Here is a 9,928-nt window from a genome sequence, read left to right as displayed (position 1 = left end):
GAGAGAAGAAATCTGTAGCTATTTTCTGCATTTGTTGCAATTTTAACATAATAAACACTTTGGTCTATTCATGTCACAAAACACAATTGGATTTTTGTTTACTAGTTTTACCTTATTTATTAATCTTTATCACATTATAGTTTCTACCGTGGTGCAACAACTCAAGTTCTGTATCAGCAATCTGTCCTCCGGTAGTAATAGCAAACCTTAACTCGTTAACTTGCATACAACTTGTAGAACTTTCATTTGCCGAAAATCATCAAGGCGCATACACCAAGGATGGCTTTATTTTATCTCTTTTCTCTTTTATTGACAACAGCTGGTTCTTCGTAATATACTTATGTATTTTGAGACTCTTTATCGGGTCAAAGGACTTTGGAAACCAGTATGCGTTATTTCTTCAAAACTGCATTTGCTGAATCTTTATTTAAAGTGTAAAACTTTGTTATTAGGCTTACACACAGCTATTTGGAGGGCAAAACTCTAATGCTTTGACTAATTATTATATTCATTAATAATCGCACCAGTTCGCCGCACCTCTACGTCTAGTAGTTTAGATATAAAGTTACACTTCTACATTCACCCTTGCCATAGTTTGTACACTCTAATTTTCGGAATGAATAGTTTGTGTAAATAATAACCAGAATAGAATTTTTACCGAAACATAACGCAATAGTAGTTTACTAATCTGGTGACTTTTAGATCTCCCTAAGTTCAAAAGAGACTCCGAATAGATTTTGGTGAAGGCTTTTAGATCATTTTCGTTTAACCGTGATTGTATTATTTAATGTTTCAAAACGTGACTTCTACTGGCTCCCTTATCTCAAAAACACTCAGAGAAGTAAATCTTTCTTTATTTCAGTTACTTATTGTGTCTTAAAGTTAAAGCAGAACAATCGTGTCTTCAAAATGTTTGCTTTGTAAAGGGACAGTAAATCGTTATTTAAAGGCATAAACCGCTAAATGACTGTACAGAAAATTTTAAATACACATTGCCACACCGACTGGGGGCATTTTATAACAGTTTCTGTTGCACGAAGTGCACAAGAAAAGAAACGGCACAATTACTTTGTTAAAAGATTTGATTTGGACTTTTTAAGTAGCCCGCAGGATGGGAAGGGGACAGGAATAATCAGAGGTGGGAAGTAGTATTCGTTAAAGCGAAAAAAATTAGGTATACAGGTACAGGTACGTGAGTATGTTATGTGTTTAATGAATAAGTGGAAAACACGGGCAATTTTCCTTAGGCTATGCTGCTGTACGCAGTCGCATTCTGTTACTGACCAAAGTAGGTGAGTAATACACGTGGCCACATGTGCTTCAACTTACTCCCACATACTATAAATGTATGTACGTATGTATACCGCTTAAGTTTTGATCTAAAATCATCTAGACCGCTCACTTTCAAACTAATTAAGCGTTCAGAGCCACAGCTTGGGGCTTAGTTTTGACATCTTGAGCTAATACACCTGCGTCTTCTGCTTTAATTCTCGCACGTTTATTAAAAATCTAAAATGTTTTACTTTTATGATTTATTTTTGTTTTTGTTTAAATTACTTGAATTTTTACTATTATTAATAAATATACTCATGTTGGAATAAAAGTTTGCGGTACGAAAAGTGCTTCTTCAGCTTATCGCCCGATGTCGCGGCTATCGCAAGAGAATTTTACTAAAGTGTAGTATATTCTCGTACCTGGCTACTTTCAAAATTTTTGAAACGGACCTCCAGTTTCGTTTTAACCGCTTGCTAAATCTGATATGTCCATTAAATTTAGAAATATGGAAAATTCATTTGATTGGGTTCACCTTCGGCTTTACTCACCGTCTCACACATCCACCCACGGCATGGTAAAACTGGTCGAACTAGGCGATGAATTGCTGCCAATTCACAGTGTACTCCAGATTCCCGTGCTGATTGCTGTCTGTAACTCTTCAGAAAGAAACCTCCTCCACGAAGGTTTCAGAACGGCCGCTGAAGTTGAACCCTTTCTGGCTCAGATATATCGTACTAATGAGATTTTATGTTGTTTTAAAAATCGGCAATACTTCCAAATTTTGGTTTTTTTGTAGGTTGTCGACATTTCGGACCGCCCTCGCATGTAAACATATACATACATATGTAGAATCAACATTGTAGATAAATTCAGAAAAGAAGTTTAAATAGGCACATACAACCATACCCACACATTTAAAACGTGCTTCATGACTTTCAACCATATAATCCTTAACAATTTCTCCATTGGCTCATTTATGATTTCAAAATTAGCACCTACAGATGCTCAATGAACGTGCTTTGTTGACTTGAACCTTCTTAGCAGGTTAAATGCATACACACCTGACTTTTATTCAGTGTCAGGAGATTCATTTCGGTTACTTCGTCTTCGCCTTTGCTTTTAGAGCAAATGAAATTATAATAATTTACTCATAGTTCATATAACCGCATAAGTAATGATACTTTAGCACACACAAATGCTCCCACACACACCACTTACACTTCTAAATGCGTTTAATAAGTGTAAATTTGCTTGCGTCAGCATCTTTAACGTCTTACAAGAATTATTATTATTACCTAACAGTTATATTTAATTTTTTATTCAACAAAAATAAAAATATTATAAAATAAAGTAGGACGCAATGAATTTACATATTAGTTTTTCAATAAGTAATAGATAGATCATAATTCATTGATACACTAACTCCAGGGAAATACCTTAAGGTGCAACGCTTCAACCAGAGGGTCAGAATCCAAGCAATTATATATATATATGTATATACCTAACTCATGAACTTACCGACTTATTCGGAATAATGAAAATCTTTTTAAGTAGTATGTATATGGGAGAGTGTAGGTGCTGTCTCTTATACACATCTAGATGTGTATAAGAGACAGATATATATATATGTATATACCTAACTCATGAACTTACCGACTTATTCGGAATAATGAAAATCTTTTTAAGTAGTATGTATATGGGAGAGTGTAGGTGATATCGACCCGATTTTATATATTTTCACCACGACCACATACTATTAACGTGCCACATTGTAATAAAATGTTCCCTGAGATTCATTAAGGTAACTCACATAGCATCATCAATCATATGACGTGAAGTCAGCCGAATGTTCTAAAATCCACTATTATTTTATATGGGCGATAGGTCAAGGTTCGCCACCCAACTTTATCTATTTTAGGCACAAAGCAACACTATTATCAGTAAAACACGCTCTCTCATTTTCATTGAGATAACTCACATGTTGGCCGATATAAAGTAACTTGGAAGTTCGAAAATCTGTGTATTAGGTATATGGAAGCAAAGCTGCATTCGACAGGACAAAAAGGCCTTTATGCGACGATGTCCGAATTTGGTATCCCCGCAAAACTAACACGGCTGTGTAAACTGAAGTTGAGTAACACCGAAAGCTTCGTCAGGATCGGGAAGAACCTATCCGATCCGTTCGTGCCAAACGAGGTTTCAGACAAGTCCCCGTCCCTATCGTGCGACTTCTTCAACCTGCTGCTGGAGAAAATAATTCGAGCTGCAGAACTTAATCGAGCAGGTACAATMTTTTATAAGGGTGTACAGCTGCTGGCGTATGCCGATGATATTGATATCGCATTCGATGGAACGATGAGCTATATGAGATTTACGACGACATTGACATAGTTCAGCGAATTAAAAGACAGCAGCTACGCTGGCTAGGTCATGTTATACGAATGGACGAAAGCACTCCGGCTCTGAAAGTATTCGACGCAGTACCCGAAGGCGAAGCAGAGGAAGAGGAAGACCTCCACTCCGTTGGAAGGACCAAGTGGAGAAGGACCTGGCTTCACTTGGAATATCTAATTGGCGCCACGTAGCGAAAAAAAGAACGATTGGCGCGCTGTTGTTAACTCGGCTATAATCGCGTAAGCGGTGTCTATGCCAATTAAGAAGAAGAAGAAGAAGATATGGAAGCAAAGAGAAGTATTTACCCGATTCAACCCATTAATGGCACACAGAATGAATTTCAATTATATATTTCAAACTTTGCAGTAAAATGTCAACTATATGTAGGTTCTGGGGTTCAAATATTCGGTACCTAGAGGCTTGTACTGTTTTTGTTGGATTTATGGTCATACGCTAAAAGCATATTCGTGCAATCTTTTATCCGGTTATATTTATTGCTCTTGATTTGTACACTGGAAAGGACCTTTACCTAAAAGTGGGCGGAGTCTAATTTTTACACTGGCTCGGATACTTTCATATCATTTCGGGGGTAAACATTGATGTCTATACCTTATTTAGTTATTCATTTATAGCGCTTTTAGTAGTTTTTAGCAGTACGTTGTATGGGGAGAGAGCGGGGGTTATCCTCCTAGAAGAATTATTCTAAGCGAGTTTGGCTAGTGCAGCTTTAGTGGTCTAGGGGATATGTACATTAAACCTGCTGATTTACAACAATCTGACTATAGTGATATGTATGCAATCGATTTTTCATGTATTCCATTGTTCGTTTTAAATTGTGTTTCAATTAAAAGTCATGTTAATATACATACATAGAAACCAAAACATGCAGATATTTGTTGCATATTAAAGAGAAACAATTTTATAATATTCAATAAATAAAACTCATAATTTATTTTAAGAAGAAAATATATTTGCTCGCAGTTTGATTTGTATGTATGCAAATATGGGCTTGTTTACTTGCTAATCGGTGGACATTTAAATACAACGGTTATATCCGTACCGCTAATGTGCTGCTGGTTAAAAATGCGGTTTGAAAGCGATATTAAGCCAACCCATAATGAGTTTTAATTTATTTGTAAACCTGCCTTTTTTAATAAATTCGGTGGACTGGAGTCACGTGACGACGCCTTAGCTGCACGATAATCGTGGGCGTTCCAGTGATATTCCAAAATATAATTGCTATTTAATTAGTCCTGGTTTATATGCTGCCATTTATTTTAATATGTTTAACTGTCGATTGGTTAAACAAAGCGATTATTTCATTAACCATAATTATTTGTTTTGTTGTTCATTAAAATGAGTAAAAGTACTTACACGTAATATATGTAGACATGTATCTTATTAAAAATTATGAACTACAATATAGTAAACCATTATGACACCGGCATCATAAGAATTCGGAAGCACAGTAGTAAAGCAATTTTGGAAATCTAATTACTGGGTGATCTCCTTATCATTATATTTCTGACCATTTTTTGTAGTGGGTTTTTATTGAGTCGAGTTGCACATAAACTAAAATACATAATAAGCAGATCTTTGAATTGATTGTGATTGGTTACTTTGAATGGCAGCTATATGCTTAAATGGTTCTATGTTAGCAATATGTTCGCAGATAATATAGGTTTACTTTGGGAAAGAAACGTTGTCTAGTTTCGTGAACATATGTATGTGTGTATGTATATTTTCAAATAAAAATTTTCAAATTAAATGGCTCGATCGATAATGAATCAATCAGTTTAATTAGCTGCTATATGCTTTGGAGGTTCGATATCTTCATTCAGATATCTTCTCAAATAAAAAATATTTCCTTCACAAAAACGTGATTCTGATTGTTCGGTATTTATAAAACGGTTTTTCACACGAACACTTTCCTTCGATCGATTAGTTTACATGGCAGCTATATGCAATAGTTGTCTGATATCAACGATTTCGACAAATATGGACAAGAAAAAAAGAACAAGTACAAATTTTCAGATCGATATCTCAAAAGCTGAGGGAATAATTCGGCAAAATATCGGACCGTCATAAATGGCTATTTAAATTAAATTTATATATATAGATATAATTTTAAAAGTTAAAACATTTCTCCCTTTAGCACATCCGTCTTAAGGGATCGTCTGAGCCTGAAATTTTAGAATATTGATTTTTTGGTTCCATTATTGAATAATATACTTATTTCAAATTTTTAAATCGAAATTCAAATTATTACGTCGACAATCTTAAACGCGTTTTCTCAGAATGGTATTTTTGAAAACGGGTTTCACTCTCAAAAGAAGAATTTTGTAGTATATAGCTCCAATTTGGAGAGAACATTTTTAACGTCGTTATTTATCGCGCTATGGGAGAATTTTGTTTTTTGAACGCGTCAGCGACTTTCCTACAGATTAATAATCTTCTTGAAATTTTTGTTTTAGTTCAGGACCTTTTTTTACGTGTCATTTCAAGAATTTATTTAACTAATATCCACCCAATAAATAAGAAAAACGATTTTATATTCGTCATGAATGCATTTATTTATAATATATATTACTATATTAATTTCAACATTAAAAACAAAAATCGCGAAAGCCAATGATTTTTCGGAGAGTCACACTGAGACGATCCCTTAAACGAATATTCTAGTCAACTATTTTTTCTCATATTTCGAATTCGAAAAATGTATCATAAAAGCATTTCGTGTGTTAATAAAACATTGTTTTTTGGGGAGAATCAACCGATGGAAAGAGGTTGATCACCGATTATAATGAAGATAGTGGATGCCCTAAAGAGGCGAAAGCTCTGTGCAAAGTGGGTGCCTCGCAAGTGCACAGTCTAACAAAAACAACGAATTTTTGATTCTGAGGAGTGCATCTCTTTAATCGTAATAAAACCGAATTTTTGCATGGGTGTGTGCCAATAGAAATACGGCTCCATCATTTTACACTGGAGTTCAATCGACAGACATTACAGTGGACTGCATGATGAACCGGTATTCAAGCGTAGAAAGACGAAAACGTTGGCTGGTAAGGTTATATCTTTTGATTCATCTACTGATTACTGAGTCAGTTATAATCCATTGCATTCTATTGCATCTATTCTACTATTCCAAATATTTAGCAATTTTATTATTTTTGAGGAAAGATCAGTTTGAAATACTACGCATATACTTCATCGTTTAAATAAATCCTAAATCTAGAAAGCTCCGATAATAATCTAGAAGCGTCCGATCGCTGCTAAATTCAAAGTGCTATAGGCAGAACCGCGGCCTCTGACGCGTAATTTATAGGCACGCTCCCACCGTCCCAACCGTCCTGTACCGCGCAAGCGCTACGTCCCGCAATTTTTAAATCTCTAATGTTTTCGAAATATTCATTTAAATCAAATGCTGATCAGATGTTTTTAATTGGATAACTAATGCTGTAAATGCGGTTAAAATCGCTTAGACATTATTTGTCCTAAAAAGTAAATGACAAAAAAATGTTATTGTCAGATATTCATAAGAGATAGACATATACCATCGCGAAGTTTTCTATAGACCTTTTCATTATGTACAACAATTAGTACATGAATTTAATTAATCTCGTAGAGTTCAGTGCCGTTTGCAACGTAAGGGGAAAAAATTAAATTATTATATTTACGGCATCACAATAGAAAACTCAAATATATCAGTATCTTCACTATTTAATGGATGCTATACATATAAACCTTCCTCTTCAATCACTCTATCTATTAAAAAACCGCTTCAAAACCTGTAGCGTAGTTTTAAAGATTTAAGCATACAAAAGGGCATAGGAACAGAAAAATCGACTCTTTTATACTATGTATTGATTTAAAACAAAAATTTTGGAATTACAACCTCTCAACCGATTATCATGAAGTTTTTTTCTGCCTGCTTTGTATATAATTCTACATGCGGTTTTTATATGATCAAAAAACAAATATTTGCAAGCCAAAAACTCCAAAATTTGGGGAACATTTTTTATAGATTTCGTCCAAAGAGAAGGCCGTAATCACTGACTCAGTTTCGTTTTTTATTGTTCAAAAAATATATAATTTCTTTTTTCTAAAAATTGCCGTTTTTTCGGTTATCATACTCATAAAATTAAATTTAAAAAATTAATTTTTTTTTCAATCGTCAAAAAATTCCCGAAATTCACTCTTCTAGACAAAGAATGATCACCGAGGCATTTCAAAAAAAGCTAAAGAAGTTCGGCTAAACAATCTGTATTTTTTTTGAATTTTTAAGGATTGGATTGATATTTATTCAGCTACGTGTAAAAGTATTCTGTTTCTCCATAATAATCACAGAGCAGATTGTCATATTTTTCTATTCATATGATTTTAAATTGTTTCATACGTTTTTAAAGTGAAAATTTCAGTGAATAATAATATTTTACCACACAGAGAAACAATATTAGGCCTATTTTATTAAACATTTCCTAAAAGCACAATAGTTTTTAATTAAACTGCTGTTGAACCGAAAAAAAATCAAAAATTAAACAAGTAGCAGAAGTGCTAAGGGGATGCAACCGAACATTTTAAGCTCTTGCAACTTACAATAATCAAAGCCAGGGAAATACTTTAAGGTGTAAAATCAATCATATAGAGTAAAATCAGTCGGATGTTCGAAAATCCTGATATGATTTATATATATAAATTGATATTTTTTAGACACAAATATATCGTCACCTAAAATGCAAAATAACGTAACAACATTTTCTGAAATTCACAGGGGGGAAGAATGAAAAACGTTATAAAATGGTACGTGAGTGAAACAAAACTCAAATATTGGTTAAAACTGGGTTATATAAAGGTCATGGTCCAAGCGTGGGCGTGAGCTTCAACAAATGGACGCAAAGCCAGAATAGACGCCTGGAAAGGTTTTGTGGGATTGGAAAGTAATTATCCATTATGAGCGGCTCCAGCCTGGTCGAACGATTAGTTCTGCATTTTACTGTCAACAACTAATGAGATTGAAGCAAGCAATCAAAAAAAAACGGCCAGAACTGATCAACAGAAAGGRYTTCGTCTTCCATCAGGAAAACGCTAGACCCCACACATCTTTGTTGGCTCGGCAAAAATTGGGAGAGCTCGGCTGGAAAGTTTTGCTGCATAACTCCCTTAATAGAGAACTTTACTCCAAGAGAAGTCTGTGAAAATTACTTGTCGCAGTTTTTTGTTGAGAAAAAAAAAGTTTTACACTGATGGAATAATGTCTTCAGCGGAAAAATGGCAAAAACTGGTCGACCGACTGGTTGGTTCATTAAAGCGCATTATAAATATTAAAAAATTAAGTTGAAATTTGATTAGAAATACAAAAAAAAATTTGTCCTTATTAAACATTTATTAAAATTAAAAAAAGTAAACATTGTCAATTTTGAAATTCCCAAATCAACTAAAAACTCTTGAGCACGTACCTGAGAATAAACCGCGACAGTTTTCAAGAATTTTTTGAAAATTTTATTGTGCACACTTAAAATATATTAAAAGTTCAGTTTTGAATTCTTTACAGTTTTGACTTTACGCAAATTATTTACCTTTTTAATTTGCACATACACAAAACTACAGTAATTTGATTAAATTTGTCTTTTTATCGCACTTTAAAGCAAAAATCAAATTCAAAAATTTCGAAACTCAGAACCGTTTGACTGACTTTTTAACAATGTTGCTTTTTCTTTTGCCACATTTGATTTTATTTAAAATTTTGTGTCCGCCCTCTTTTCTGACAGCACTAATGTGAACACGCTGACGAGTATGCAACAACTGAATGCCAGATCAAACGGAACAGGATGTTAAATATCTGCGGCGAATAAGGCAAATCAGCGAGCCACACAGAACGCCAACGACAGCGATGGCAGCCGCGGTAGCCGAGGTGGCACCGAAGACGCGTCGAATGCACTGAATGCGTTGACTGTGCGACTGGTGAGTGGTGAGTGGTGGCCTGTTGTTGTGTTTGTGTATGCGCGCGTTCGCCGCTAGACGGTCGCGTTGGCGCGCACAAACGCGAATGGACACCGATGAATCGGCGTTGAAAGAGACAACGACGGATGTACAAATGGTGACACGATAGATATAGGCGATGTGGATATATATATATACGAATGGAAAACGTACAGAAGCTACAACAACACCATATTTAATATACTGTGCCATTGTAATGAGTTCTTTAACTGTGTTGCGGCGGTTTTATGGTGCCACTTGTTGGTAGTGTTGTTGTAGC

General features: G+C 34.7%; 1 protein-coding gene across 8 annotated transcripts in view; it reads right to left on the bottom strand.

Moving 5' to 3' along the window:
- Positions 1 to 9,546, bottom strand: part of LOC108975395 (tachykinins) — a 38,658-nt gene extending 29,112 nt beyond the window's left edge. For 5 of the 8 annotated variants that reach the window (XM_018943861.1, XM_018943865.1, XM_018943867.1 and 2 more), the window contains exon 1: positions 9,126 to 9,231. The gene's annotated coding sequence lies outside the window, so the exon portion shown is untranslated. The other 3 variants (XM_018943862.1, XM_018943863.1, XM_018943864.1) reach the window with 3 other exon arrangements.
- Between the last annotated feature and the right edge of the window lie 382 nt (positions 9,547 to 9,928).

This window comes from Bactrocera latifrons, unplaced genomic scaffold, assembly GCF_001853355.1.
Source record: "Bactrocera latifrons isolate USDA-ARS-PBARC rearing strain unplaced genomic scaffold, ASM185335v1 scaffold_64, whole genome shotgun sequence".
NCBI classification, from domain to species: domain Eukaryota; kingdom Metazoa; phylum Arthropoda; class Insecta; order Diptera; family Tephritidae; genus Bactrocera; species Bactrocera latifrons.
Note: the sequence above shows the minus strand (reverse complement) of the source record. Positions and strands in the feature narration are given on the sequence as shown.